Source organism: Myotis brandtii, unplaced genomic scaffold (assembly GCF_000412655.1).
Source record: "Myotis brandtii unplaced genomic scaffold, ASM41265v1 scaffold187, whole genome shotgun sequence".
In the NCBI taxonomy this organism is placed as follows: Eukaryota; Metazoa; Chordata; class Mammalia; order Chiroptera; family Vespertilionidae; genus Myotis; species Myotis brandtii.
The window spans coordinates 1,624,265-1,632,067 of NW_005356944.1; the positions used below are offsets into that span (position 1 = coordinate 1,624,265).

A 7,803-nucleotide genomic window follows, 5' to 3' on the forward strand; every position below is an offset into this window, starting at 1 on the left:
GGCGCCCGGGTCACGGCGGGAGGAAGCTGCTGACTTTTGCCAGAGGCGGCACCGACGGTCGGCCATGGTCGCGGCTGCCAGGCCAGTGTAAAGCTGGAGACAAGACCATAAACCGTGATGAAGCCGGAGAACAACGGGATGCAGAGGTGCGGACTGCAGCCTGGCGTGTCACGGGGTCAGGACACCGCACGCCTAGCACCGATGGGAAACCCAGGCTTCGCCGGGGAAGACCTGGGGCCAAGGCTTTGAGGAGCACCAAGGGAGCTGGGCCAGGGGTTCCCTAGGAGCTGCTCCTGGGCCGGGGACCAAGGCTGTGATGCCCCAATGACTGCAGGTTCCCCAGCACAGAACTGCAGGTGGCCGGACCCCACAGCCCACTGGCCTAACGCCTGCGGCTCTCATTAGCCGGCTTTGAAGATGAAACAGACCTGAGCCCCGTAACAGCAGCTGCTAACTAGTTTCTCTCCTTCCTCCAGGCTTCACAGGTCCCTCCCTCCCTACCCAACCTGCTGCCCTCCAGATGGAAGTGATGGAGTAGCTGGAAAAGAGGCTATTGGGGTGCCAGGGGGATGGAGACCAGCATCCACCCCCAGGGACAGGTCCGACTGGAAAGCCTGTCCCAACTCCTCTGCCCCTGGCTCCACAGTTGACTCACAGGCGGCAGCCCCAAACCACTTCCTTCTAGGTGCCTCCGTTTCTCCATCTATAAAATGGGAGTGAGGACACCCCCCGCCAAGAGGCTGTGGGGTGGGGCGGCCTGGCTAATTAAGCCTAAGATGAAAGAGGCCAGGATGAGAGCGGCCCTGGGAGGGAGCCTGTCTGGTTTCCCTGTCTGAGGCCCAGAGGCTGCTGATAACTGCACATCCCCAGCCCTCGCCGCTCACAGGGAGGGAGGACTGATTATTAAACCCCTTTTACAGTTGAGGAGACAGGCTTCAAAGGGTCAGGAAATCTGACGCTGCTCTGGTCCCTACTCAGCCTCCGAGAGCCACCAGCCTTTCTGAGCCTGGGCTCCACTGGGCCCAGGGTCTGAAGGGAGGGCACCCCACGTGCGGCCCGATGCTGTGGTGGGCTCGTCCACATGGACTCACAGGCTCACAACAACCCTGAGGGACCCAGGGATGGGTGCCATTCCGATGGGAAAGGAAGGCCCAGGGAGGTGCAGTCACTTGCCCCAAGTCCCAGAGCTCCTAAGAAGGGGAGCCTGGACTTAAACACACTGCCCCGCGCGGCCCCTGACTTGGCCCTCCCCCCATACCAGCTGCCCTCAACCCTCCCGGGATGGGCCCTGCCCTCAGCTGCTTGCCCTGCTCCCCGGTGGGAGGGTGGTGCTGGTCTCTCCCTGGCACAGGACAGGCATAGAGTTGAACTCAGCCCACCAGCAGTGAGGGCATGAATGTCCCCTCAACCTGCAGTCGCTGACCTGCCTCTGAAGGAGACCTCCCAGAGATGCCCAGGGGTGGGCCTCAGCCAGGTAGCCAAGAAGGGAACTCCCCACTCGATGCCCACACCTCACTGCTTCCCTTCCTGCTGAGTTTCCATCCTCCCCAGTGCAGCCTCGTTCCGGGGAGATAATAAACACAGGCGTGGAACAGGGAAGATCTGTTTTCTGAGGGGTCCTGAGCCTGTTTTCTCACCTATAAAGTGGGGGATGTGACGAACCCGTCCTCACAGCACTGGGCACTGGGGGTACAGGGATGTTTTGTTTTATTATTATTTCAATATGTTTTTATTGATTTCAGAGAGATGGAGAGAGATGTAGAAACATCAATGAGAAACAACAAAAACAAAAGAAACATCGACATGAGAGAAACATCACTTTGGCTGCCTCCCACATGCCCACTCCTCCCCCCGACTGGGGATTGAGCCCCAAATCCAGGCATGTGCCCTGACTGAGAATTGAACTGGTGACCTCCTGTTGCATGGGATGACACTCAACCAACTGAGCCACACCGGCTTAATTATATGTATTGGGGTGACAGGAGATGTTTTAAAAAGAACATGCCTGAGAGAAAGCAGAGAAATGGGTGCCAGAGGTTGAGAGGAATGGGGGTGACTACTAATGGGTACTGGGTTTCATTTGGGGTGATGGTTACACATGGGTGAAGATACTAAAAACCACTGAATTGTATACTTTAAAAGGATAGATTTTCTGCTATACGAATTATCCTATATAATAAAAGGCTAATATGCAAATTGTCCCCTCGGGAGTTCGATCGCTCGCTATGACATGCACTGACCACCAGGGGGTGGCGTGGAACATGGCAGGCAACCAGCGGCTGCAGTGAGGTAAGGAGGAGGCAGGGAGGCAGGGTACCTGATGGGCCCTGATCACTGGCCAGGCCTAGGGACCCTACCCGTGCATGAATTTCACACACCGGGCCTCTAGTATCTAAATAAAGCTACTAACATGGTGTTAAAAGAGGTCCCTCTTGTACAGAACTTTCATGGGGGGCAGGGGAACAGACAACAAAGATGCTGCAAAGAGAACAGAATAGGGTAATGGGACAGAGGTGACCAGGGGACAAGGATCTAGCTGGGGAGGTCAGTGAGGCCTCTCAGAAAAGGGGACATTTGGCTGAAACCTGAGTGATGAGAGGCAGTCAGCCATCAAGTAGCGAAAGGCGTTCAGGCACAAGGCAGAGCAGAGGATAGGCCTGAGCTGGGAACAGCTTTGGCCTGATCAGTGGACAGAGGGCAGTGATGTGGCTGGAACTCACAGAACCAGCGGAAGGGAGAGGCCCTGAGACTCCAAGACGGTTCCTGTATCAGAGATGGAGAGGCTGTGACAACTGTGAGGATGAAATGAAGTCTGGCAGGTCAGACACGTGGCCACAGTGTGAGCCTCACCAGGCTTGTGGCCTCTTCCAACGGGAACCCATGGCTTCCCTCGGCGTTCCCGGGGCTCCAGCTGGCCCAGGGGCCTGCTCCTCTGCCCATGGTCCCCAGTTCCACCTCAGGAGCTTTCTACCCACATGCAGCCCCCCACTCCCTGCTAGCCCTATGTGGCCCTGGCCCCCCTGGCAGTGGGCTGAGAGGCCCATGGGCAGGAACTCAGCAAGAGATGAAGGAATCAACCCCCACAGCACTTCACACTCTGTTAGGGGCTGTGCAGCCTCCACAGCTGCTGTCAGGCTGGAAAGGCCATTGTTTGAGCCGAGCAGAGGCCTGGGAGCAAGGGACACCACTCGCCTGCTTTAAGGCTGAGTTCATTTTCTAGGGCTGCTAGCCTTCTGGCAAAAGCAAATTGGTAGCATCATTAGACAGCTCTGAGGAGCAGAGCAGGAACTAGGAGCCCCACTTCACAGATGTGTAAACTGAGGCCCAGGTCCTCAAGATGAAGAGTTTGGGGCACCCGACTGGCCAAGTGCTCTTTCCTGCTTGTCCTCTCGGCACATCTCAGCTTCTGGAAGCCCTCTTGGCCTGGGAGGGCTTCAGCCCCCACACCATCCGGCTCCTCCCGGGAGCCTCTGAGAACAGGAAGGCTGGTTGCAAACCTTCTCCCTCCACCCAACCTCTGCCCTCGCTTTTCCTGGGCTGCTCTGGATGGCAGCCGAGCACTCCGGGGTGCATGGTCCTCACTAGCCTGCTGGGGTTCCGCCTTCCTTCACACTATGCCTATGAGAGGTGTCCACCCAGAGTCAATGCTCAAGGCTCTGCTGGCACTGACCCAGGCCACTGTCACCTCCTGCTCCAACTATAACAGCAGCCTCCCTTACTGGTCTCCCTACTGCCATCCTCACACACACCCCTCCTCCGAACACACTCCATTCCCCCATTACCAGACCCTGAGCCCCCACCAACTGGACTCACAGGACGTGGCCCACCTGCCTCTGCAACCTCAGTTCCCACACCCTCCCGTCCCCTCCCCTCCCAATCTGGCCGCCTTTCCCTTCGGTTCATCGCACACACTAGGCTTACTCCCACTCTGGAGTCTTCGCACCAGCTGTTCCTTCTGCAGGTCAGGCTCTTCCCAGCTCTACACAGCTGGCTCCTACCTCTCTTTCAGATCTCAGCACCCCCGTCTGTCGCTATCCCATCACTAAAGTCCTGTGTCACAGTAATAGTTTCCTTAGCTTTTTGTTTACCTTTACAGGTTATGTGCCTAGTGTACAGCTGAAGTTCAATAAATACTTGACTAAATGAAGGAATGAAGGGATGATATCTAACTGGCATTGTGTGAACAGAACAGACAGTGTCTTCATGGAGCTCATAGTTTAGCTTCGGTGTTTACCCAAGTCCGTACACATTGGTTCCAGAGCTGCCCATGAACCACAGGCCACACACCATTAGCCTGAGACAAATCTGACCCACATACTAGTAGGTATTTTATTTAACTCACTAGAGGCCCAGTGCACAAAAATTTGTGCACTCCGGTGGGGGGGGGGTCCCTCAGCCCGGCCTGTGCCCTCGCAGTCTGGGACCCCTCGGGGGATGACCACCTGCTGGCTTAGGCCCACTCCCCGGGGGATTGAGCCTAAGCTGGCAGTCAGATATCCCTCTGGCAGCCCGGGAGCCCTCGGGGGATGTCCACTTGCTAGCGGGGAGCAGACCTAAGCTGCAGTAGGACATCCTTAGCACTGCTGAGGAGGCGGGAGAGGCTCCCGCCACCACCGCTGTACTGGCAGCTGTCAGCCTGGCTTGTGACTGAGCAGAGCTCCCCCTGTGGGAGTGCACTGACCACCAGGGGGCAGCTCCTGCATTGAGCGTCTGCCCCCTGTGGTCAGTGTGTGTCATAGTGACCAGTCATTCCCAGTCGTTCTGCTTTTAGGGTCAATTTGCATATTACCCTTTTATTATATAGGATAGAGGCCTGGTGCATGGGTGGGGGCCAGCTGGTTTGCCCTGAAGGGTGTCCCGGATCAGGGTGGGGGTCCTGCTGGGGTGCCTGGCCAGTCTGGGTGAGGGGCTGGGTGCCTGGCCTGCCTGGGTGAGGGGCTGATGGCTGTTTTCAGGCTAGCCACAGCCCCTTCAGGGTGGGGGTCCTCGCTGGGGTGCCTGGCCTGCCTGGGTGAGGGGCTGATGGCTGTTTTCAGGCTAGCCACAGCCCCTTCAGGGTGGGGGTCCTCGCTGGGGTGCCTGGCCTGCCTGGGTGAGGGGCTGATGGCTGTTTTCAGGCTAGCCACAGCCCCTTCAGGGTGGGGGTCCTCGCTGGGGTGCCTGGCCTGCCTGGGTGAGGGGCTGATGGCTGTTTTCAGGCTAGCCACAGCCCCTTCAGGGTGGGGGTCCTCGCTGGGGTGCCTGGCCTGCCTGGGTGAGGGGCTGATGGCTGTTTTCAGGCTAGCCACAGCCCCTTCAGGGTGGGGGTCCTCGCTGGGGTGCCTGGCCTGCCTGGGTGAGGGGCTGATGGCTGTTTGCGGGCTGGCCACGGCCCCCAGCCACCCAAGCTCCCAGTGGAGGCTGGCTGGAAGCCGGTATCTGGGATTATAATTGAAACTTTGTTGCCTTCAGCGGAGGCCAGAGCCAGCCAGGGCAGGTGGGAAGCTTGGCTTCCTCCATTGCCGGGGCAACCTAGGCCTCCTGCTTCCTCCAGCTCCATGGCTGCCGGCCCCCATCTTGGTTGGGTTAATTTGCATATAGTCGCTCTGATTGGCTGGTGGGCGTGTCTTGGGGCATAGCGAAGGTACGGTCAATTTGCATGTTTCTCTTTTATTAGATTAGATTCTACGTTTTAAAATTTTTCGAGTCGACTTTAAACTGATAGCGTTCACATACTAACCTGGATTTCCTATTTCTCTTGGAAAATGGACAGATGTGGCCACATTGGGTTTCTCTGCTCAACTGTCACTGCCCCTGCAGATAGTACATTCTCCACAGTCCCCAGGACTCTCCAGTCTCCCTGACAGCCAGCGCCAGTCGCCTCTTATCACTGAATTTGCACTATTGTTCTCTTTATAATAAAGAACTTTGCTCTGGCTGGCCAGTGTGGCCCAGTGGTTGAGCATCAATCTATGAACCAGAAGGTCACAGTTCGATTCCTGGTCAGGCACATGCCTGGGCTCCATCCCCAGCAGGGTGCATGCAGGAGGCAGCTGATTAATGATTCTCTCTCATCAGTGATGTTTCTCTCTGTCTCTTCCCCTCCACTCTCTCTAAAAATCAATGGAAAAATATCCTCAGGTGAGGATTAAGAGCAACAACAAAACACAAACAAAGAACTTTGCTCTGAATCTCTGTGTACTAGTATACCAAAAGTTGGGACAGGAAAAGCTGAATGGGTCACATGAATCAAGAAAAATAGGATACTCATTCATTTAATCAATATTGCTAACCCACTATGCCAGGCACAGGATAGGCATGAAGAGAGAGCCATGGACGGCATGAGCGAACATCACTCCCTCCCTGTGGCCTCATTCCAAACACTGTGTAACTTTCTTTCCACAAGTGGAGACATCTGAGTTGCTTCCCAGTCCATGAAAAAGACTGCCTTTTGTATCCAGGGTCACCCCTGAAGACTACAACAGGGTACTCACTAAGCACTTACTATGTACCAGCCCCGTCAGGGTCTGGCACAACCAGAGTGCTCAATCAATATGTACTGAGTGAATGAGCCAAATTCACCTCTCTCCTAGGCAGACTGTGTTAGTCAATGTTGTTTCTCCAGGATTTATCCGAAAGGTAAGCGCATAGTAGGTGCTCACTTAGGGTCAGTTGAAAGAGACAGTCTGGGATAAGAATGGAAGGTTGACAGGCAGACATGGGCTGCCTGAAGGCAGATCCCTGGAAAGGAAAGGGAAGGGTGAGGTGAACATTACCCCCACTGCCAAGCCCACACCCCCCTCACAGGGACCCTAGGAGGTGGTGATAGGATTCTCAGGTGACAGACAAAGAAGCAGGATGGAAAGGAAAGCCCCTTAGCTAAACCTACAGGTTCCAAGAAGGAGTGGAGGAGGAGGTTCATTTGCCCCCCAGGCCCACACTCTCCCCACCCAGCTGGATGCTCCACAGATGTCCCGTGGGGGATGTGCAGGGCCACCCCTTGAAAAACTGTCCTCCTCAACTGGATGCCCGAAAGGCCACCACCAGCAGGCTACCCTACCCCTCTTTCACTTGTGACTTTTGAACTGTGAATTCATTTTTCGGACTCATTTCCTCCTAATCTGTTCCAGCAAACATTCAATATGTGAGGAAGGTGTGTGTGGTTGGGACTACGAGATGTTTATTATGGGGCAGGGAGAGAGCGAAAAAGAAGGGGTCCCGTCCCTGCCCTGACTATGTCAGTAAGAGAAGCTCAGCTGAGTCCTAGAGCCCAAGTGGCAAGCCTCCTGGAGGCCACCAGCGCTCCACAGGTTCTGAGGAGGGTGGGTCTCCCTCCAGCTGGGCCTGGGCACTGGGCAGAGCACGATGAAAGGCTGGGGACGGTCCCAGGCAGAACCTCAGCCAAGGGTGGGCTCTAGGGGGAAGCCGACATGAGCTTCCTGTCCTGGCTGCAGCCAGGCAGGGACTGACTTCCTATGGAGTCCGCGACTCTCCGGCCTTGCTGTACCTGAAATCCGTCCATTTGGGACAAAGATGAGGGTGTTCGCGCCTGTGTAAGCCCCACTGACTAAGGCCTGGCGCCTGTCGGGATCTCGGTGGACTCAGAGCGGTTTCAACGCCCCCTCCTCCACGAAGCCTTCCACACTTTCCGGCCAGAGTTCGGCGCTCTCCGCTTTCCATGGCGGCCCTGCCAGCCCCACTGAAGGCCTGGCGCCTGTCGGGATCTCGGTGGACTCAGAGCGGTTTCAACGCCCCCTCCTCCACGAAGCCTTCCACACTTTCTTCCCAGAGTTCGGCGCTCTCCGCTTTCCATGGCGGCCCTGC

The 7,803-nt window shown here is 56.4% G+C and overlaps 1 protein-coding gene across 2 annotated transcripts in view; it reads right to left on the reverse strand.

Annotated features, from left to right (window-relative positions):
* AP5B1 (adaptor-related protein complex 5, beta 1 subunit) overlaps positions 1–7,803 on the reverse strand; it is a 14,628-nt gene that overhangs the window by 4,346 nt on the left and 2,479 nt on the right. The window lies entirely within an intron of this gene.